We start from the raw sequence: 25087 nt of genomic DNA on the forward strand, positions 1-25087 counted from the left end.
GTGAGTTTGTGGGTAAAGTGATGAAGAATGTATGTGAAGGGCTAGGGATAAAGCAGAAGTTCCATGCTGCAAATCACCCCCAATCAGCTGGATTAGTAGAACGCTACAATGGAGCCTTAAAGCTCAAGCTGGCCAAAATCCAGGCGAGCACCGGTCTTAAATGGCCTGACGCTCTGCCTCTAGCACTCCTGTCCACCAGAATGACCATACACTCACGAGTGGGACTTAGCCCTTACGAGGTTGTTTTTGGCCGTCCGGCCAATGTATGGGGTGTACCGAGGCCTACGAAGTTCAGTGAGATAGAGCATCCAGTACTGCTCGATTACCTGTATGATTTGACTGTTAAACTGCGTGTTTTGCACCAACAGGTACATGATACTCTTCCCCAAGCTTCTGAACCTCCTGGACACCCTATCAACCCTGGTACGTGGGTGCTAGTCCGAAATTTCCAGCGCAAGAGCAACGACGAGCCTCGCTGGATCGGCCCTCATCTTGTTCTTCTTTCGACAAGATCAGCAGTGCGAGTGAAAGGGAAGAAACACTGGATCCATGGTACCCACTGTAAAGTAGTCCCCTTGCCTCTGCCATATGACCAGTGGGTCAAGGAGGGTATCGCCGACTCTGAGACAGACACTGTACCTCGTTTTGTACCATTCAGTGACGCACGCATAAAAGGCACAGTTTCAGACCAAGAGAGTGACAATATTCTGCAGGAAGCTGTGCCACCATCAAATCGACTGGACACCACTGAGCCTGAACTTTTGTTTCAAGACCAAACAGCACCTGGCCGTCTCCGCTATAATTTGAGACCTAGGCCCATGGACAAATAAAGATTTCCTCACTATTTCCTTTTTAACATTTTTGCTCTCCCATCTGAAGGACTTTCTTGATTTTTGTTTTTCGAACCACCATCCGGGTTCTGCCGCAGGGTCGCGGTGCCAAGACTTTGGGGTACAGGCCGAAGACGCTAGGTCGACGGTTCTGGTTGGTCTAGGGCGTTTCCCTGGACTGACAGGCGTACTCCTTAGCAGAAGAAACTCATCCGCCGCGAGCGGCCCGAGTAGAGGATGGAGTTTTTTAAGATGGAGAGACCGATTGAGGAAATGAACTTTAACGCAAGGATGTGTAGAATTGTAAAAAGTAAATGTTTTGTCTTTTTGTGCCTTTTTACACTGTGTAGCATAATAATGTTTATTGTAGGATTTGTGTTCTTCTCCGCTCAAAAGCCCATTGAACCCACTGAACAGCCTATACCTCTTTCTACTGCCTCCTCTCACTCTTTTCACCCTTTGCCTGAGCACGAACAGACCAGACGATCAGAGTTCGTAAATAACTCGTTTATCCAGCTCTTGCACCAGCACCAACTAGTAATGAATACGACCAATTGCTGGGTGTGTGGGTTAATGCCACATACCATTAACAAGGGTATTCCCTACCTGGTGCTGCCGTACAGTTACAATGGATCGTCATGGGCATTCCAAACCATGTTTCTCTATGCTCTAGATACATACTCCCCTCGCCAACCGCGTTCCATCAGACCTATCACCAATAATAAGGCTTTGATGAAAGGAGTTGCCGATATGAGTAGGGATATCGATGCATACTCATCCATTCCCAAAGAAGAGTTGAGACCTTATGTAGGATGGAACGCGACGGGGTATAGTATTAGTCTGGGTGAAAGACAGCGAAAAATCTCATCTCCAATCTGGGTCGTACCCCACATGGGTCGGTTCTGCTTACAGGGTAATGGTCAGAATCCTAGAGCTCAACTGGGAAGAAGTGACTGTACTGAAACGTACACCTTCCCGTCACAGTTTTCCCCTGCGTTTTTGGCTGCCAAGGGCACATATTTCATCTGTAATGACCGAGCATATACATGGCTGCCCCCTGATTTCTCGGGCACATGTTATATTGCGAACTTGCTACCGCCGACATTTACTGCTGCCTCTGACTATCACAAGACCAGAGTTGTGAGAGGTGTGATTAGTAAGGAGGATACTGCCGGTCAGGAAGCGGGAGACTTCTTCTTGGGTTTCCTGCCGTTTTGGGGACCTATGGTGAATAGTAGGAACCTGAGACAGCTGACTCGTGTGGTTGAATCCACTGTCAATGTAACGGCTGGTGCCCTTGGTAATCTGACAGCTAGGCTCCAAGCGGATCGCCTTATGACTTTACAGAACCGCATGGTTCTAGACGTTATTCTTGCAGACCGCGGTGGGGTATGCAAGGTCATCCAATCCAGTTGCTGCATTTTCATACCAGATAATGCTCCAACAGTGTATCAAGCCATCTCCAAACTCCATAAAATATCTGAATCCATACACGTGGATAAGGGAGATTGGTCACTGGTGGGGTGGTTCTGGGAATTGATATCTGCCTGGGGTTGGAAAGTTCTGATGGTCATTGGAATGATCTTAGCCATTCTTTTCCTGTTCTGTCTGTGCATACAGTGTGCTCCTGCGATATGTGGCCTCTGTGCTACCTTATGTGTAAGGAAACCTGTATCGAAGGACGAGCTAAGTAATAGGATGATGCTACAGCAACATCTCCATGACTTTGTGAACATTGACCTAGACTCGGATTAAGATGAGTATAGTGATTGCCTATGTAAGGGCAAAAGGAGGGTCTGTCGTACTTTAATATTCGGGACCGCGTAGGGGACAGGGCCCTACCCCTGTCTATCTTGGTATTAACAAACCGCAAATGGTAAATGCGGCATGTACGAGTGCTTTATATACCGTTCTAGCTATGAATGCACTGTGTACACGTTATTCTGCTTCACTACGCGGGTTCCATTTTGGAAGCAGTGGCCATCTTGTCATTGCCCTCACATAGGCTATAATGGAGTAAATACGGGCCTCACAGTACATGGGCTTTCCCTCTGACTTCTCTGTGACCTGGGCAGCTGGCTCTGCTGCCCCAGGTCAAACCGGTCTCACGAGCTCCCCTTCCTCCGTCCACCTGTGATTAGCATCAGGGCTTGACCCGTCATAAAACCCTTTCATTCTATACAATCCCCCGGCTAATCTCTTCCACACCTGCTTGTTCCTGCTTTATGACTTGTTTCCCAAAACAGGAGATGCTCATGTTTATTGGGGGGTCTATTGACATCCGATGTGGGATCTGAACCTTACTGTGTAAATCATTGTGGGCTGGCCGAACTGGAATGTGGGATGGTCATCATGACTCTGCTTTTTCGTTTGTAATGTATACTTATAATGGCCATATCGTAAACCAAGGAATGTGTGCCTGGAGCATGATATTTTGTACTTAAGGAGAAGCCCGTTCCTATGATTTTCAGCAGTCTCCTGAGAACATACACGCTGTTGTACTTCTAGGATACCTGTCATTGGTCTGCAGCCAATAAACGATTCTTTGACATCACCCAGAAGACTCTGTGTTTCTGTAGGTCTGGAACAGGGTGAACCCAGAAGTCATAGGGTGTGTGCCCCTGCACCGCTGGGTCTAAAATACCCAGTACTTCATCCCAAATTGGAAGACGAAACAAGAAGTAAAACGGATTATAAAAAAATAATTAATTCAACCGTCGCCTTGCTGTCAGAATTGTTCGATAAATATGAGTTGAGAAAAAAAAACACTTTTGGTCTATTGCCAATTGCTTCGACAAAATGATGGCCCAACCTTATTTACTTTTTTAACACGAAAAACCCTTAATTAAGAAGAAGTTTATGTTATTAAGGTTTGGAATTTATCCAACCAAAGATGGAACCCCTAAATGGGAGTCCAAATGGGCATCAAATATTTGTCGGCTTTGTGGGCAGTATGACGAAACCTTGCTGCATATGGTAACACTTTGCCCAAAAATGATGAAGGAACGGAAAATAATTTTAAAACCTATTTTAAAAAAAATGGGACTTAGGACTTGTAGATCGGCATTAATATTTTGCCTAAGTGGTGTCAACGTTTATATTATACACCAATTTGTAAAATTTATGTTTATAGTAGAAAAGAAATTATGTAAAGTTGACACCTAAAGTATATGTTAAATTTGTTAAGACTGTGAACCGTTGATGTTGTTGTTTTTAAGGTGATGATGAATTATTTTTATGACACTTTTTAATTGTTTGCTTTCATAGTACTACTTTAAGATAATGTATTAATTGTCTGTTTTTAGAGTACTATTCTTATATGATGTTCCATTTATAATGTTTATTATTTTTATCGAATGGCACACGTGCACTTTATCCCTGAAAATTGTCAAGTCCTGTAAACTATTTTAAAAATGAAATAATAACTTTTGAATTATCCCGAACTGGAAAAAGTCAATTGATTGTGGTTAATTTTATGCATTGTATCCAGGAATGTTCAATTAGGTAAAGTGTTTGGTTTGTATTTATTTTTGTCCTTTTTGTAATGGTTTTAATTAATCAACAAATAAATAAATAAATAAATAAATCATTAGCTACCACACTATGCTTTATCATTTATTTCTGAAAATGCAGTACCAGTCCACAATTCCCCATTGGGCACTCTACCATCTCAGCAATCTGCCATAGAACACTTTGGTCACATTTATTATACAACATTTACAAGCCCTGTGCCTTAAAGGGAGGTGACATTAATAGCTAGCACCCCAACTCTAAAAATTGTCCAGCACCACCGGTAATAGATACATATTTACAAACTATTTGGGGCACTGTGTAGTTCTATTTAATGCTATAGGCCACTGTGGCAATGTGTGCTATATGAGACTAAATTTATTTTTGCTTTCAGGCAAATATTTTTTAGATTGATGAGGGTCCTGCTGCTTCCTCAAAAATAAACTTTTGCAAAAACCACGACAAAACACGACAAACTTTTGACAAAGCCAAACTATTAGCATCAAACTCCAGACCTCTTCGCTTTGCTAATGCTTGTTTTCAAAGCAATTAAGATATGTTTTATTTACAAAGTTACATGGACTGATTTCACAACGAAATGTTCTGCATTTATTTTTAAAGAGTTAATGCTTTGGCACTCCATAAGAGGGAAGTGATGGCTTTCAAATACAGACATTTATGTGTCTCCACTGCGGCCTAAAATGACTCATGAAAGGTTGTCACTTTTCTTCAGCTGTCTGTCTGCGGTACCAGAGGACACCCCATCCTTCTCCAGGAGGCCAAGGGCAGAGGTAAGTACTAAGGTACTGATTTTTATTTTACACAACTATACTATTTTTTTTATTTTTTATTGCCTGTGTAAATGTTGTAAGGCGCTCTGATACCCATGGGTCTTGCCATCGCTTTATAAAACTCTCTAAATAAAAATATATAAATGGCTCGTATGAAATAAAAAAAAATATAGTAACTCAGGACCAGATGTACAAAGGTATTTTCCGGTTGCAGAGCCGACAAAATGGAGAAACATAGAGTTACAATATACAATTGCAAAATACCTTTTTAAAATGCACTAAACGCTTTTTGCAATCTGAAAACTGATAGTGGCTCTCAAAAGTGGTTTCTGACCCTTTCTCAATTGAAAGTATGAGGAGGTGTGGGACACTGGTTTGTATCAGTTACCAACCGCCAATTCAACTGCGAACTAGTGATGGGGTGCAGAAGAGTGAGTAGGCAATCATAACATTGCATGGTTTACCATTTGCTGATGCTGCATGTGAGAGCTATGGCACACACTGACTATACCTCTGCAATGTATAGCGTTGTCCTGCACAGTAATTTAACACGGTTGTATCATGCAGATCTACATGTTGCTCTTGATTATTCTCTATTGTCATGCAAAGTGTAATGAGAAGGAGAAAAATGAAAGGAAAAAACCCAATAAAGATATTTAAAAAAAAAAACATCAGTTACCAACCACCAAGACTGAGTGGTAACTATTTAACACATTTTACCTCAGAAGGCGCACTAAATGACCTCCCCCCCCCCCAATACATTCCTAGGCGTCAGCTCTTTCTTTTCTTTTTTAAAGAGCACCGCCAGTCCCTGTATGGGACACAAGCTGCTTTAAAAAAAAAACCTTGACACGAGGAGAAAACGAAAGCAGGTGTGGAGGTCTGTAGTCCCTTCCAGTTGTATTTCCTCCATTCACAGCCACTCATAGAGGGTCACAAAATGTGACATGTCTTGTCGCTATTCCTGAGCCAGGAGGTTTTGAGACCCGGTATTAATGTATATATTTCAATGTAACTGTTTAATACATCAGTCGCATTGGGCAATGAAGGGTAGTTGCCTAACCAATCAATGTGCAATTTACACGATCACATTTTTAGCCTTCCTTAGTACACGGAACCCCAGTTCCCCAATATTTCCGCTCACTTCTATCTCTGGGTTAATTATATATTTGAGGGACAGAGTAATCATGTTAAGGGAGCTGCTTATACAACGTGTTGTTTGTTCCAAGAAAAGACATTGAAACATCAAATCTTGATCATGTAGCTTACTATAGCATGGTGATGATATACTTTTTTTGTATTGGAGAGCAGTGATGTCACAACTACACCGTAATAAGGAAAATGTTTACATCCTTTAAAGGTATGGCAGTGAGCATATCGGGCCACAGAATTGTAAAAATCCTGTCAGGATTACTGCACTTCCATACTGAAGTCAGGGGACCAATGTACATGTAATTATTCTCATTTGAGATTATTTGCATGTTTGATGGTCATTCTGAGAGCCCACAGGGCCATGCAGGGTGTTGATGAGCCCACCCTAAGGCCTTCCATAAGTTGAAAGATTTGTACATGGGTCCAATCGCTTGTGAAATACGTGAGGTTATTGTTCTGTATTTGGGAGTCATTTAATGCATGCTTGGGGGTGCTGGAAATAGTTTGCACATAAGCTTCGAAAGAGTTCACGACTTTCACAACTGCAGCTAAAACAAGCCTTTGGCCAACCAACAGGTCTTGCCTTTTGCTATCTTTTGGCTTCGCCAGTGCGTGGGGCCAATGCTGAACAACACTGGCGAAAAGAAACAAAGTTACTTTTGACGTTGAACAGCATCAGCAAAACCCCAAAAAATAAAATGGCATCCCAAACACTATGACATATAAGCGCACATTTGTCACCATGCATGCATACATGACCACAAATGCTTCAATGCAGCAGCAATGTTTATGTATGTATTATTCATTTACCATTCAAAGATTGCAGGTGCCCACCCTGGAGTGGTAAATTACACAGTATAAAAAGTGGATGAGAGAGCATTATCTAGAAAAGGGCTTCTCGGCATCAGATTGCAGCTGATGGGCCTGCGGGGAAAAAAACCAAATAGAATTGGAACGGCTGGGTGGCGTGAGGGAAAGCAGCAAAACCCCACTGAGGGATGCAGCATTGTGGAACGTTGAACAGGGAGGAGTGCAACAAAGGAATTACGCAGGTGGGAATGTTTTTTTTTTTAAAAAGCCAAGAGGGACAGGTTGGAGTCGGGCAAGCATGCGGATATGATGAGGGAAAGGGAAACAACACGGATATTGTTGAGTATTGGGTTGTGAGGCGTAAAACAGGCAAGCAAAAGAGAGAGCAAGAAAACACATGCACTTCCATGGAGTGCTAAAAAATAGAAAAAAAATTGGTCCCTGGATGTAAGCGGGGGAAAGATACAAGCCATCCAATTAAAAGAAATGAAAAAGAAACTATGCGCCACAAAATGGCATAACAGGAATTCAAGCCATCTAATTAGATGCAAGCAAATGAGATCAACAAGAAAGCAAAAGAACAAAAATAATAAATATGCAGACTAAAAGACCACTGTAAGTATTGATATTGTGCACAATAAATAGTTTGACTAAAGCTGCAACTAAGCCATACCTTTAACATTAGCAGCAACAGGAAACTACTAAAATGTACATCCGTGCTACCAAAAAGGAAGCAAGTAGTTTTCTTATGCTTTACGTCAGCTTGTTCTGCTCTAGATTTCTTAACCGTGGTATTTGAAGATTATATTATTTTTGAGGAAGTCATGAGGCTGGTGATCAAAAAGATATGTAGTCCTCACCACACCATCCTCTTTGCACGGTCTCTGCTTTATCCAACCGACAATCTGTTACTGTTTTCTGTATTGGTTTCCACAACTGGTACATTTGGTCAAGTAAATCATCATTTAAAACCGCAACCCTGTGTAAAAGAACAAAGAAGTGCTCATCGCCTAAAATAGGTCTTTCTGCAAGCACGGCGGGCAGCCTTCTGGGTATGCTGCCTCAGCTCCCTAAGCAGAATCGTCTCTTGCGGGGTCCCTTGTAAGGTAAGTTGTTGCGAAGACCCACCTGGGTGCCTTGGGATGGATCGTCTTCTTGGAAGGACATGTGTGGCATATGACCCTAGCAGGAGCTGGGTGTGAACTATGTGAATAGACTTGTCTCTCCGGAGTTTTATATAGCGAGAACTTGGCCCGAAGGTATCAGAGTGCTTTACATGAGCACCAGTTGCTTACAGAAGGACACATTCATGGTTTGTTAGGGAGGGGAGATTAAGTGATTTGCCCAGAATCACAGGATGTTAAGCGACCCTGCCGAGACTCGAACTCGGTTCCCCAGTGTCAAGGTCGACCGCTCTAGCCATAAGGCCACATCCTGTCCCATATTTGGAATACACCTCCTCTGCTGCTCAGAGAGAGCTAGGTTTCCACATCCACCCTCGGCAGAATGGTCTCCTCAGAGGTCCCCTAGTATTGTTATTCAAAGATGGAGAGGCACCCAGTTACTGTTGGGGGGGGGGGGGTTGTCTTTTCGGAAGAGCCATTTGCTGTTGTACAACCCACAGAGAGTTTAATAAGATTAACTGATGTCTCCATGTCATCAGGGACACCGTTTTCTAGCCCTGTCCTTTCCTTTAACAGTGTAGTGCCTTCTGGGAGTTGTAGTTTTGGTTCACTTCAGTTTAACCAATTGGACTAACCTATCTCAAAACACTGATTTGAAAGTTGAAGTTGAAGGCCGAAGAATGGAACTGGGTGGCCTTCTTGACATGGAGTCATCTGGCAACTTTAGAACTAAGGGTTAGCATTTGATGCTTGGCAAATAATCTTTGGTGTAAACTTTCACTTGCAGAGGCAGTGTAGAAAGTAGAGGTGGGCGAACCACTGAAAGCTCGAGCCGGGCTTGAGTCCTGTTGGAACCCCAAGCCCATAACGATCCGAGCTTTCAAGTGGCTTCCCTGGGCCAATCTCTCTCTACTGAGGATGTGGAATCAGGGCCAGAGCTGCAGGCTTTGGAAAAGGGGAACTACGTTTGAGCCTGGCGTCAGCTCAACATTCGGTGATGCTAGAAAAATCACTTAATCTGCCTGTGGCTATGAACTCTGAATGTGACCTTGTGTAATAGAACTTGTCCTCAAGTGAAACCTCCAACACCTGGGGGTCAAATTCGTACTATGTAACAACTCCACAAAGAGGTAAAAATAAAGCAGTAACAAAAAATGGAAGGACAATTAGGTACCCAATTAGTGGCTGATTTGTACAAAGTGAGGCAAGCAAACCTGGATAAATCATGGGTCCCCTGCTTAAATTGTGTGACTTTAGGCAAATATTTTATTTCACCAAAAATCATTTTTCTTCATTATCCCGTATAAAAGAACTTACATATATATTAGTTCAGAATACCATTTGTACAAAAATTGTGTTTAAGAATATAATGTTGCTCTGTAATAATCTGGGCTATCAACAAGGTTTGCATGACAACTGTCTTGCCTCTTAGTTCCCTAATGGTTTATGTTTAAAAAGTACTTCTCAGTGCAGTGCTAAAGTGTGACATTAATGTTAAAGCTTCCACGTGTTACATACATTAAAACAAAATGTAAGAGTCTTTATCATATTGTAGTGATTTTTGATATATGTTTTACATAACAATATTTTCAGGGCTCGGCTTGTGCACAGGCTCTAAGATCCGAGCCAGACCCTTTACTCGGCCATCCCTGTTAATTTGTTGGCTCGCGCGCACCTCTAGTTGAAAGGCGACCTTTTTTAACTTTTGAAAAGTGTATGGCGCATTTTACCCATTAAAATCATTTTAGAAACACCCTCCGTTTGAGGTAGAAACAGATTTCTCGTTGCTGAACTCTGCAAATTATGCAGAAAACTAAATTATGTCTACAATTACAAGAATAACGCTGTGGGTATAGAATTACGTAATTTCAGTTACTCTGCTACATTTGTCATATTTCGTTTTCCAGATAGCCTTTGACTTTGAGAATTCCCTTTTCCACCTTATCTAATGACCATTATAAGAACTTGGCTTTGTTTTACGAAAAATCATTTTTTCAAACATTTATTATGGCAACATTGATTTCAAAGATAAAGCAAGGTCCATATCAAACGAATTGGTATAACAGACCGCATTATTCTTCACAAAAATGTACCAGATGTTAAAAAAGTACGCTGATAAAATTACATTAGTAGGTCAATAAAAGCGGCTAATGCACAAATAGAATGAAATAACGCTCCAGTGTTTCAACATGAAAAGCAACAGAAAACAACATAGGCCCATGTATATGGGTGGGGAGGGAAGCTCCTGAGTATGGTCCCTCATGTACTTTGGGAGGGGGCTCAAGTTTCGTAGCGCCCCTGGGGGGAGATTGCCATCCAGAGGAGGGTTTTGCTCACGGATGGGAAATACAGATTTTGTACCAAACACAGCAGGTCAAACCTGTTTACATTTATTGGGTACAAATGTGTGGGAAACCTGAAACGGGTAGAATTAAGTGCGGTAAACACAGATTCTGCATGTAATGCCTAACTCCCCAGAGAAATGTTGGAATATGAAGTATTTATGTAGCCCATGTGCTAAATACCTACGTCAGAAGTATTTGTATTTACTGGGTGCACTAAATACCTCAGCCTTTCACAGCCCACTCATAGTTAGCCCTTAGTAATCAAGCATGACGGTGAAAGAAATAATCGACAATGCACACTAGGGCAATAGGTGTGTGTTTCAATCATACAGATCCTGTTGAGTTCTGCAGCTGGGACTTAGTTTTCCAAAGCACACCGGACATGCAGTCATCGATGCACAGAGACCACCCACCGTACCTGCATGCGTTCACGCTACCCACAAGACATCTGTTCACACTACTCACCAGACATGCGTTAACCAATAGACACAGACCACCATACCTGCGTGCGGTCATGCTATTCACCAGACATGCAGTTATCCATGGACACAGACTACCAAACTTGAATGCATTCATGCATGCTACCCACCAGGCATTACAATACCAAAGTGAAACAGCAAGACCATACATACACACTACAGTGTATATGTGACGCACCTCCCCCTAAAGAAAAAACAAAGAAATCCCCCACAAAGAGTCCAATGCTTGGAGTATTGTACTCCAATGGTGTGCACCTCCACCGCTCCGCTGTCTCCAGAGAGCAGTCTCCAAGACCAGAATTAGATTCGTCGCAACTGTGGATTGCACCACCAAATTCAGGTTTCACAAATAATTGGGTCCATCCAGTGTTAGTATTGTTAAATTCCTTTATTCTTCTTTTGTGATAAAAAACAGCCAAGCAGCCAACGCATTTCGTCCAGCTTCATTGGACTTCATCAGGGCTGTAAGAGCATGTAAACTATATAGTGCATAGTACAAGATAGTGTACACCAACAAAATACAACATTGATACATAAGAATTTTGCCACAGTTCTAATACAAAGATTCCAGTTTAGGAATCCAGATGTAACACTCACATACAAATATTCACATACAAAGAATCCTACATATTGATAATCACACATAAAAGCACCATTAAAAACACATATACAAAGTGCATGCAAGAGGAATCACATATAAAAAAACAGGTACAATCCTCATATATATATAGTCACCAAAAAATGTTAATATACAGTTTAATGGTATGATGAGGTGATATGGGAAACACTTACGAGAGAAGCCAAGAGACATAGAGTGAAAAAGATTTAAAAGTGAATAAACTGAGAAATACAGTCTCATGTCACGAAGGGCTGGAGAACCACAAGAAAAAGTGAATTATCTAAGATTTAGAGAGGGAATTTTGAGAAAGTCTGGTCGTTGATAAAAAAAATGTTTTTAAAAAGAGATAGTGCCCAAAAAAACATAGTACCCAAAAAATAAATTTTTATTAAAGTATATAACGGTCATTAAACGAGTTGGACAACGTAACTCATTTTTAACATGCATTCTACCCACCAGGCATGCAGTCGCCCATGGACACAGACCACCATGCCTGCAGGCATTCATGCATGCTACCCACCAGGCATGGAGAGACCTATGCACGCAGCCAACCATACCTGCATGCATTCATGTACGCTACCCAGCAGACACGCAGCAACCTATACACTCAATCATATAGACATACACCCATCTGCACAGGCCAAAATACACAGGCTCACAGAAGACACATATATATAATTCATATACATATCAACATATAGTCACGCACAACCCACATGCAGCCAGAAAGCACATAGAGAGGCACGCATAGACAAAAAGGTATTGGATGAACAGACATAATTTGGTGAAACTGAGCAGCCTGAGGGACAAGTGGATACTTAATTGCTGTTGCTGAGCGTCAGGCTGTAAGCTCACATTGCATGCATTCTCTCGTTGTCAGAATTCATTCTTATTTAAATGTATTTATTTATGCATTTTATATAGCGCAAACTTTACCAGAAGGTGTCAGAGTGCTTTACAACAGAACCAGTTGCATTACATGAAGACTTCAGAGTACATGAATTACATAAAAGATACAAAACAGATAGACTCTAAATTCACACAGGAATGGTAGTAAGTACATAAGTCTACAACAGATACTAGTGGCTAGAGTTACATATATAGAATTTACAAATTCACTCAAGGTTGCATTTGAAGGAAAGTTGAAGCGATTCGGGTTGGACAAATATATATTACATATTTACAGAGCATGATCTACTCGCCATTGCTGGGGTTCTTGTTCAGCCCGGCCTTCTGGGTGTTGTTGCATTCACGGGCAGTGATCTTGGGTCTGGAGGGATCCCCGAGCAGGTGCTGGCCATAGGGGTAGAAGGCCGGGTGGTGGTGGGGGAAATACTCTAGCACATGTTTACATAGCCCATATGGCCTAGTGCTTAATAATTTGATGTTAAAATTGAATCTGAAACTAGTCAGACATTGCTGTACCAGCGATTATCCCCTTTTACCTACGCTTATGGGGAGAGGCACTAGTAGCTCTATTGACCATATTCTCATTTCAGATTCTATCAAAGGAACCATCTTAGATTTACGCATAGTGTCCACCCTTATTAGTGATCATAACCCAGTGATTTTTAATTTTAAGCTCCCAGAGAGCCCGGACTCAGTGAAAATTGCTAATCTCGCCCCTGTTGGTTTGAAAGGTGTTAAAATTAAATGAGCAGGTGTTAATCCTGTTAACTTCCTAAAGAATGTGGGGGTAAAGAACCTGGACCAAATGGTGATAGGGTTAGCATCATAAACTAGCCGCAGGGAGACACAAAATGCCCATATTATATTATCAAACTCTATTAATAAGTCGTTGACAACAAGGTCTAAATCTTGTGGGAAGGAAAGGAAGGGTTGGTTTGATGGCAAATGCACAAAGGCCAGGATTAATATGGTCAAAATCTTAAATCAACACCCTAGGGACACCAAGGCAGTTCGGGCAGCTAGAGCCAATTATAATAAAGCCATAAAATATAGGAAGAGATCCCTGCGAGGGGAAGCTTGTGCAAACCTTTTACAGACTGCTGAAACGAAAGATAGTGTTCTATTTTGGAGAACCATAAATGCCCCTTTGTTCACTAAGGGAATAGACCCTGATTTGGAATCAGCAATTACCCCTGCCCAATGGGTTGACCATTTATGCTTGGATTTCTCTCAGTCCAGTTCAGATGAGGGAGACCTTTGCCTCTAGACAGCTGATCAACCTACCAGAATAACATTCAGCTTAGACAAGGTGGTGAGGGCTAATAATAATAGTCCAAAGGGGAAGGCTGCGGGCCCTGCGGGAGTTCCAATGGAATGAATATAGAGCTGTACCTAACTTATGGGCTCCATTTTTAACCAAGGTCCTCAATGCAGCAGGAGCCAGCCATGTACCTCTCACTTGGTCAACCTCCCTTATCATACCCTTCTTCAAGGAGAGTCCTAGAAACGACCCGAAATACTACAGGCCTATCTTACTACTTGACTCTTTCGCCAAATTATTGAGGAGAGTCTTGCTAGAGAGATTGGAACTATGGCAGAAAAGAATTACATTCTCTCAAGCGCCCAGTATGTGTTTAAAAAAGGTTTGGGGACAGTCGAGCAATCATTCCACTTGAACCTACTAATGGGGAAGTATACTCAAGACACGGATGGGACTTCTGTTTCATTGATTTAAGCAGTGCTTTCGACTTAGTCGATCACAAAAAGCTCTCAGAATGTCTATATAAAAAGGGGGCTCCTAAGGAGATTCTCATTTTTAGCCCACTTGAACAATGATTTGAAAGCCAATATTCGATTTGCCATACACAATGAATTGACCACACCTTTTGGTATATGGAGAGAGGTCCAACAGGGGTGTGTCCTGGGACCCTTCCTCTTCTCTTTATACATACATGATGTGGAAGAAACGCTTCAGGCAGTGGCTGCTGATACACCGCGGATGGGAAGGCGGCAGATCCCAATACTACTGTATCCCGACGATGTAGCTGCCTTAGCACGCACCCCAAAAAGTCAGCAGCTTTTACTAGATTCATTCACAGATTTTTATGGAAAGGAGGAGTATGAAAATCAATATTGCCAAAACTTATACAATGAGTTGTGGTCGTGCAGAAGAAAAACACACTTTTTTTTATTAAAGAGAGGAATTTGCAAAATACTAATACTTTTAGTTATTTGGGGATTCAGTTCTCATCTAAACTGGACTGGATAAACCATAAGGAGATATGCGTGTCAAACATGATCGGGAATAATGAAGGGTTTATGAGGTTTGCCTATAAGTTAGGTAACAAACCAATTGCCCAGATGCTCACCCTTTATAAAGCTAAAATATTTTCAACAGCAGCGTCTGGCACAGGAAACTGGGCTACATGGGACAAGGGTGTTCTACAAAAAATAGAAAATACCTTTCTACGGAGACTGCTGGCAGTACCCTACTCTACTCTGGTATCCATTGTTCACTGGGAATTCGGTGTTGATTTCCTCTTGGATACCCTTGAAACTAAACCCCTACTACTATGGTGATCTGTCTGGTCCAAACAAGAAACTTTGTTTACTAAATCAATTCTTTAAGGATTGTATGGGCCTAGATATGATGAATAGAATCCCCTGGCTACGGACTATTAAGCAGGTCCTGTTGGGATTGTGCCAGAGAGGGACTTATGGTCTCACCCAGTGGACCTTTTAAGGTATTCCAAACAAGATATAAAAGAAGATGTGATTGAGGTCTGCCGTGGGAAGAGGGAACAAGTAGACCTCCCCAAGGTAACAGTGGGCGTTATATAATATGGAAGGATCATCCTGGATGTACATTTTACCTCAAGGAACCAATAATGCACAGCATAGGTACCCTTTATTTCGTTTTGACCTTTTTATTTTCCATTATCTGACTGTATTCCCAAAACATGAAGGTTGGGGTGCAATTACCCAAAAATGCCCCTGTGATAACCAGTCGGAGCAGACCACTAAACACTTTTTTTTAAGTTTTACCTGATTCCCAGGAAATCCCTTCTTAAATCCCTCTTCCTACAAGAAAGAATTATTCATCACCAGGAGGCCTTTAAACATTTTTGTGAACTAGGAGATGTGGCAGCATGCCATAGGGTCGCCCTGTTCCTTTCCAAAGTAATCTGTATTAGAGCTTTATTAGATGAATCAGGGAATACGGTTAGTTAAATGGGTTAAGGTCTTTATTTATACCCCATGCTTCATTTTGTTGTCACTACCCTTGGTGTTTTAATGGTTACATCAAATAGTGTTAGATTGGTCTAATTGTAACTGTTATGGCTATTGTATAACTTTGGTGCAATTTTGCAAAAAGCGTGTATCCCACTGTATTTAATTTTTTTAATATATTTTATGTTTTATTTTAATGGTCTTGGAACTGTGTGAATGTTGGTTTTATGAGATGCATGTTATTCACTACATTGTAATATACTTTATTGCATTAACTTGTTCCTTTTATGGTTCACATAATTTGTGCCGAATAAAGCTTTGATTGACTGACTGACAACCACACATGCCAACTGTGATTTGCAGGTTAAACGTTCAAGAGTTGAGACAGTGTCCTGGAGTGATGTAGTCCTCCTATATGCATTGTATTATAAAATAATATATAAAATATGTTTAAATACATTATTTAGTCCTATAGACCGCTAAGAAGCTTGTATGAATACAGTTTCTGGGCTGAAAACACGCACTCAAAAAATTAAAATCGAACTCCATTTGATGTTTCTTTAAGATTAGCTAAACCTGTTCCTGCAGTTTAATTCTCACATTTATCAATGTATTTCTAGCACGTTCCATTGAGTTATTGAATGCATATAGCTATCGAGTGCCCCTATGTCACATTTGATGGCTCCAATCAATCCTAGCTTTGCATTCTGGGACTCATAGTTTCTGTTTTCCTATTACGAGCAAAGGAATAAAAATGCAAGCTTGCACATTATTGTGTGTATAAAAAGCAAGACTGGCTGAAGATGTCAAATATAGCATGGGACACGTGGCAATTGTTGTTGCCTGTAATGTACTTATTTTGTTTAAGGGAGGATTACACTTCTAATGCCCCTGCCTTTCATGTTGTTTGTAAAGGACTCGCCCACACCTTATAAAGCCAGATGCTACTCCTGTTTTGTGTAAGGCCTACAAAGGCCATTCTATACCTGTTTTGTTATGGAGTCTTGTAATGCTGCTTCCCATGCAGTATCTGCTTTAAGATGGAGCCAATGCAGCTGCTGTCTATACTAAATTTGATTGGTGACAAAGGCTTATAATACTTCTTTCACTGTTTTATGTAAGGAAGGGCTGCATAGCCATGGTGTACCTGATCTGTGGTAGAGGCGTGCATGGCCACTTTCATGCAGTGCCTTTTTTGTGTGCTGCAGCCTGCACAGTTGCTTTGTGAGGGTAAAGGGTACCAAGGGCGGCTCCTCCGTTATGGCGCTGGAGCATTGGCACCCCTGATGGAAGCTAGCAGAGGCAAAGAACAAAACTAAAATGATAATAAAACATTTTTATTATCATTTTATTTTTCGGCCTGCAGGCTGGAACTGCAAGCCAAGGGAAGGGCGTGGCCACCTGCACTGATGCTGCAGTTGCAGCACCAGGGAGGAGGGGGAAGTGGTGGGCACTGCCTAGGGCTAATGACAGTTTTAGCAAAATTTGAAAAAATTAAAGCCTATGTGCCTCAGCCTCTCACTTTCCTGAGGCTTGCCTGGTGCTGCGGCGGGCTGGACAGCGCTCAGAGTCCTCGAGTCAACTGACTGTAGTGACTGAGTAATTATGGTAATTTATTATCAGGCAACTGAGATCATCAGCGCTGGGGCCTCTCACATCCTGTTTGGTACAGTTGGATCCCACAGTGCCCTTCTATTTGTGGTGCTTTGCAGCAGTTTTAGGATCCTCTTAGAGTTTCTTGTTGCTCAAATGGGTGTTATTTCTGATATTTATGTTTCCACGTCTTCATTGCTTGATTTTGCTCACGAGAAAATGTCACTCATAGCCGCTGAATGTCACTCATAATTACACTGATAGTATGAAAATGTCACACATAAGCAATCTGAAACCTTGGCAGCTATGCATTTACACTCAAGGAAACTGTGAATGAATCCCTTTATGAGTGCAAAAATGACTTGAATAGGAAACATATTTTTACACTTGTAAAAAAGCTATTTTATTAAATGTATGCAAAAAGGGTTGGGGAATCAAACCCTGTATTGGTGTACAGAGCATTTTTCCACATATTGGTTCTCTGTCACATTGTAGAGATTTCCCTGTGTGTTGGACTGCTAACGTGATGTTTTGTCATATGTTGTAGTAGAATGTATTTTTACCTTTTTGGAAATTTTTTGAAATGGGGAGGCAAGTATAGTCTCTTCTGAATCTTGATAACATGTTTTTTATTTGATTCATCTTTAAGTCAGAGGACCTTCATAAGAACTGGAGTGGTATGAGCAAATTTAGAGCTCCTAGTGGTATTTGGAATGATTTGGATACATTTTTTTTGGCAAGCCATGTAAAGAATGTTTTCACGCTTTATCATTTGCCAAATGATTACCAACACAAGTTTGGCTTCCACTGTCTTTATTATAAAGCTTGCAGTTTCCAGTGGAGATGGTTTGTGGTTGTGTTGGGTACACTGTTGTATTATGCTTACTCTTGTTTGGCTTGTTTTTAGTAAGGACTTTGAGAGTTCCCATGGCGTTATCAGGACCACAATTGGTGATGCTGTGTAATGTTATGTGGGACTACATTTTTGTGAGTTTTGTAAGGGGGGGTCTGGTAACAATATTAGTCACCACTGAGGCTATACCAATCAGCACCCATTAAATGTTTGGGGATCAAAAGATCACCATTAAGAGTGTCTGAGTCTTTTGTTGGGTCTCTTACCATTTAGAGAGCGAGCTGTGCATTGTCAGTACATGTGTGGAAGCCAATATTTTGATTTAAAAGTAGATTCAATTGAGGCTTTGTGTAGATTTTAAATTATATTTTTGGGGGTGCTGATCCCTTGGGTGGCTTAGGTTGTTATTGTCTTGGTTGTACTGAACTCACCCATGAACATGTATTCATTTCAGACATCCAGTGAAGGGGAGGACTAAAGGAAAACGTTCATATTTTGAGGACAGGCACAAACCAAACTTCTCTTATTCTGACAAAGGTCAAGCCAGACACATTTAGGCAACCTGTTGATTCTGATAAATGGAGCAACCTATTTCCAGGCATTTGCACTTGACACAAATAGACTGGCCAGGCGGAAAGTAAACACTATCTAAGATGTAAGCACTAACATGAATTATTGCTGGTCAGATTCACAATATCCAGTGCTCCAAGTCCTGACAAATTCCTTTTACCCTTTTTGGTTGGAGACAATGCAGAAACCTATTGACATATGTGGGGGGTCCCGAGCTCTAGTCACCCCCACCGGCACTGTGCATGGGCAGCAGGCCCATGGTTTGAGAGCTCCTGACTGGGTCTAGACCGTGGGGGGGGCCTCTATGTATTCTGCAGGGGTCCCCCTCAAGTTTCGTTACGCCACTGCCTGAAGGTGTTGAGCAATTAAGGGTGGCCCCTATGAAATCATTCCATGTGGTGACCCGTACATGCCAACAGACCTTTTTTTAAGTTTAAACATACATTCTATTGTTGAAAAAGAAAATACAACCAAGTACAAGCAATAAAATAAATATAAAAAAACAAGAATATTAAAATGAGCTAAAAACATATGTAAAATAGAACAAGAAGTGATAAGTATAACATAGTTGCATACATAAATATTGCAATGATAATATATGGAAAAAGTAAAAGTTGGGGTGGAAGGGAGGGTAGAGATAAGGGAGCTATTGATAGCATAGTGGCATATATATATATGTAAGTAAAAGCTTAATATTCTATAGGAGATATCGAAACAGTATAGGTAATATTTGTTGTAAAATTGTTGTAAAATGAAAACCGATAACAATTGAGGAATATAATTGAGTAGAAATTAAACAGTATATCATTATAAGTATTTCTTGGTGGTTTGGGAACTTCTTCTGATGAAGGATGATGTTGGGTATGTTTTTGTGCATAAGTGTCCAAGAAAATAGTCACAGGGGACTAAGCGTTCTCTTTTCAGGAGTAGAGACATAGGAGAAACATAAGCACAATCCAATCGGTGATTATAACATAATGCATGCATCCGCCAGGGTGAGGTTTGGGACCAGTGGAGAGCTCACTGCGTCGTTCGGAGTAGAGAGGGGTGTCAGGCAAGGATGTGTCATGGCTCCCTTTCTCTTCACCCTTTATACCAATGGATTGGAGAGGGAGATGTTGAGGGGGGCCCAGGACCTCCCTATGGTGGGCAATCATCTAATACCGGCTCTTCTCTATGCGGACGACGCAGTGATACTGGCCCGTACCCCCAATGAACTACAAAGGGCGTTAACTAGGTACTCATCCTTTATGGCCAACTTGGATCTCAAGGTCAATATTGGAAAAACCTTTGTTATGAAGGCCGGGGTCGGCAATAAAAATAAAACCAGGGCTATTTACCTGAACAATGAAAAACTTGCGACCACAGATAAATATCCTTATTTAGGCGTAATGATCGACCAGAAACTAAGCTGGAAAGCGGCAGTCGATGTGAGGAAACTTCAATTTATGAGAACTACCACAGCCCTTGTAAATTTCTCCAGGAAATTAGGTAAAAAAGCACCCTTGGAAAAGGTTAAAATCTACAAAGCTAAATGTATTACAGTGGCTCTGTATGGAGCGGGTGTGTGGGGCCACGCAGCCTTGGATTCTATCCAGGGGGTAGAGAATACTTTTCTGAGGTATCTTCTTGCACTACCTAGGAGCTCTCCAAATTTTTCTTGCCACCTGGAACTGGGTCTTCCTTATGTGGCAGACCTGGCAAGAATACAGCCACTCTTATTGTGGCATCGAATCTGGACGTCGGACAAAACAGTCTTTTCACAAACAATTATTCAAGACTGTAAAGCTCTGGAAAATGCATTTAAATCTAGGTGGCTATCTTATGTTAAAAGATTTTTAACTGACTTAGGGCTAGTAAAATATTACCATGATCCCTTTTTAATAGGGGAGATACCGAGGAAGGCCTTACAGAAACTTTGCCTAAATCACCTCGAAGAACTGCGACTTACCTCTGAGGTTATGAAACAATCAGTCAGATACAGTCTGACTGTTCAGACGGTATTTGGGATGCAGCCTTACCTAACCTACAGCATTACTGCTCATGAATTGTTCCTTTTGGTTAGGTTTAGGCTGAATTTTTTCCACTGTTTAGTTGCTTTCCCGTTCAGAAATAATTGGGCTAAAAAACTACCCCCTTGTCCTTGTGATGGGATTTCTACCCAATCCACAATGCATACCATCCTCTTCTGCAAATATTATATGGAACAACGGAAAAAACTACTTATCCCATTATTAAAACGAATGGGTTTCCGTACTTGTCGTCCAGCTTTCCTCTTTTTACAGCTATTGGAGGGGGCGGGGTTGGTTTACATTGTTTCTAATTTTCTGCAGTACATTTTGCGCCACAGAATAAACTTAGTTAGGATGATTTTAATAGGGTTCAAAAAATTGGGACGGGTCGATGTTGAGATTTTAGTATTTTAACCTATATTTATTACATGATTGATTTTATCATTTATTGATTGTTAAAATTATACTGATGCTCTTTATCCAGTCACTTTATATGCATTGTCACTTTAGCCGTGATCAAATTCCTGTGATTATTTCTGTAGTTTTTTTTAAAATTTTATAATGATGGCACATTATTATGAGTTGTTTTATTACTGTATTTGTATGTGTATCTTTTATGACCTGTCTTCGGAAGGTCGAATAAAGAAGTTTTGATTGATTGATTGATTATAACATACACTATACCACAAGGATTGAAAATAAAGTTGTGTGGATTATTTCAAATTTTTCGTTATTTGTTGAAAAGCAATTGCAATTAATAAATCTACAATATCCATGTTATGAGAGAGTTTGCCAGTGATCAGATATTGTACCCAAAAATATCGCTTCAGGAGAAAAGGGAACGTGAGTATGACAGTATGACAGATGGTATTAATTTGAGACCCTACTTTCAACCAGAAGTGATATATAGGAGGGCAAGAAAAGAGCATGTGGAATAAGTCTGCATGAGGTGTAATGCAAGACCAGCAAGCTGAAGAAAGTGATGGTTGAAATTTGAGGCGATTATATAGGAAGAAGAGTGTTTGTGCAGTGCTGGCTGATCTGGAGGTTTTGCGGAGTTTCAGCCACAGTGCATCCCAAAGTGTAATAGGCCATGAGGAGTGGAAGTCAGATTCCCATTGGAGTTCTCTATGAGTTTTAAATCTCTGTTCAATAGGTGTAGTAAGGAATTTGTAAATAGAGGAGGTGTTTGGTTGGTTACTTAAAATGGGGAGAATATTGCGTTGAGGAGATGAGGGAGAGGTGTCGAGGATATAAGGAGTAGAGAGATGTTTATATGTTGAATCAATACATTAAATTTAACAGAAAAGGATTTTGGTAGCTTATAAAGTGATTGTGCATCAGAAAAAGTAAGGAAAGAGTTGTTTGAGATTAACTGATGGATCCAGAGTAAACCTCTGTCCTGCCAAGTTTTCCAGAAAATAGGTTGGTTTTTAATTTTAAGAAGATTATTATGCCAGATAGATGAATTAGGAAAACGGTTTTTAGCTGAGAAGTGTGACAACATAAAAGAATGAAATAAGTTATGAGCAGTATTAAGGATAGGTGAAGATAGAAAACGTAATTTATGAGTGACAGTAAGGGATTCAGTAAGAGAGAAGGGAGATAAAAAAGAAAGTTCAAGATCTCTCCATAAGGGGAAGGGGTTAGGGGTAGAATCATTGAAAGATTTAGAGAGTTGCTTAAGAAGGAAAGCTTTATGGTAGAGTTGAAAATCTGGAAAATTAACTCCAACCTGTAGTTTGGGACGCTTTAAATTAATTAAAGACATCCATGTTTTTTTCTTATTCCATAAAAATATTGAAAGGATAGAATACATTTTTTTTTTTAAAAGTACGCAGGAAGGTGAAGAGGGATAGCCGAAATCATATAAAAAATAATGGGAGCAAGCATCATTTTAATGGTGTCAAGTCTACCCCACCAAGTTAAGTATAGAGGGTGCCATTTAGAAGTAGAAGTAGATAAAGTAGAAAAGAGATGGTTCATATTAAGGGAAAGTGTTTGTTTGATAGAGGAAGCAAACCAAAGACCTAAATATTTAATTTTTTGGGAATTCCCCGAAAAATTGGTAGAGATAAAATCCTGTTTATGACAAAGAATATTCAATGGCAAAATTCACATTTATCATGGTTTCGTTTGTAACCACAAAGTGAAGAGAAAGTGTTGACCTCTGCAATGAAAGCTGTAATAGAGCGTTCTGGTTTGGATAGCAATAAGAGAATGTCATCAGCATAGACACTCATTTTAACATGAAGGCTGTCACGTTGAAAACCGTGTATGTTAGAGTTTTGTTTCATTTTAGCTAAAAATGGTTCTAGTGCTAGGATGAAAAGAAGAGGGGAAAGGGGGCATCCTTGGCGGACTCCTCTCAGTAGTGTAAAAGAGTTAGAGAAAGAACCATTAGCAAAAACAACGGCTTTGGGTGAGGTATATAATAGAGAAATATAAGAAATACATTTGGGACCGAAGCCAAACCAAGATAAAGTATGAAAGATAAAAGACCAGACCATACGGTCAAAAGCTTTCTCTGCGTCTAAAGAAATGGCTGCTAATGAATGGGGATATTCATTAGAATTATGCAATATATTAAAGAAAGTTCGGTATTATCCGAAATATTTCGTCCTTTATTAAAGCCAGATTATTCTTTACAAATGAGGGATTGTAATAGAGGTTCCAATCGAAGAGCAAGGATTTTAGCAAATATTTTATAGTCAGAATTGATTAATGATATTGGTCTGTAATTTTTACACAAATGAGAACCTTTCCCTTCTTTATGGATTAAGCAAATTAGAGAATATTGGAAGGTGCCAGAGGATGAATTAGAAGAAATAAAGTGTAAAAACAAAGAGAGAAGATAAGGAATAAGTATTTTAGAAAAACTGGGGTAAAATTCCACAGGGAAACCATCTGGGCCGGGCGCTTTCCCTGTCTTAAGGAGTTTTAAGGCCTGAGGGATATCTTTGAGAGTTATATCTTGTTCTAGTGAAGAAAAATCAATATCTGAGGGAAATTGTTTTTGTATGGAAGCAAGGTAATTTTGTATATCTATAGGATTTGGAGAAGATTCAGGAGTATAAAGGGAGGTATAGTGTTTATTGAATTCTTCTAGGATCTCTGGATGTTTAGTTATTGGAACAGAGGCAGTATTTAGTATATAATCAATATTGGATCGGTCTTTTTTAATTTTAAGATACGAGGAAAGGAGCTTGCCTGCTTTGTTTTGACCACCATAATAGCAGGCACTGCCTCAGAGAAGGTAGGCAGAAGCATTCTCTGTAGATAACTTATTATATTAAAATTTTACTTTGATTAGTTTATTAAGGTCAACTACAGAATTAGTTGATGTGTAGATAGATTCTAATAATTTAATGGATTTAAGAAGTTCATTTGCTTTATGGGAATTTTGACGTTTCTTTTTAGCAACATAAGAAATAATGAAATCTCTGGCTGAAGCTTTAAAGGAGTCCCAAACAGTAGAGAAGGAAGAAACAGAGAATAAATTATGTTTAAAAAAGTCATTAATAAAATCCGCAACAGAGGAAGTGAAGGATTGATCAGCTAATAAAGAAGTATTAAAGCGCCATCTTTTATTAGCGCTAGTAATTGGAAGTAATTCTAAGTCTAATGTAACAGGAGCGTGATCAGAGATCAGAAAGGATCCTATGTCTGCATGTAGGATAGATTATGTTAGAGCTTTCGCGACAAATAAATAATCTATACGTGATTGTGAAAGATGGGTGGGGGAGAAAAAGGTGCATTCACGAAGTTGTGGATGGCAAAGTCTCCAGGAGTCCACGAGGGATCTATGAGAGATGAGATTGGTAAAATGTTGATGCATGGGTGAAGGAGTAAACAATGCTTTGGATGAACGATCAATATAGGGGTCAACAATTAAATTACAATCCCCTCCAAAAATTATGTAAGGTGTATCAATGGACATCAAAAGGGAAGAAATGTGTGGCTAAAACATATTATCAGGTTTAGTAGGTGCATATATGTTAAATAAAGAAATAGGGATATCATTGATTTTAAGGTGAACGATGAGGCAACGACCATCATCATCTAAATCCTGAGAGAGAAGAGAAACTTTAAGTTTTTTATGGATAAGAATTACAGTACCGTTTCTTTAACTAGTGCCTGGAGAAGAGAAAACATGACCTACCCATTGTCTCCTAAGTTTAAGTGCTTCCGAAGCTATTAAATGGGATTCTTGTAGGAACACAATGTCTGATTTAAGATTACATAAATGGGAAAGTACT

General features: G+C 40.3%; 1 protein-coding gene across 1 annotated transcript in view; it reads left to right on the forward strand.

Moving 5' to 3' along the window:
• Positions 1-8113: 8113 nt before the first annotated feature.
• The window catches only part of ADGRG5 (adhesion G protein-coupled receptor G5), a 769418-nt gene continuing 752444 nt past the window's right edge, over positions 8114-25087 (forward strand). Inside the window, exon 1 of the mRNA XM_085637711.1 lies at positions 8114-8199. The gene's annotated coding sequence lies outside the window, so the exon portion shown is untranslated. The remainder of the gene's footprint in view (positions 8200-25087) is intronic.

Source organism: Triturus cristatus, chromosome 12, assembly GCF_964204655.1.
Source record: "Triturus cristatus chromosome 12, aTriCri1.1, whole genome shotgun sequence".
NCBI lineage: Eukaryota > Metazoa > Chordata > Amphibia > Caudata > Salamandridae > Triturus > Triturus cristatus.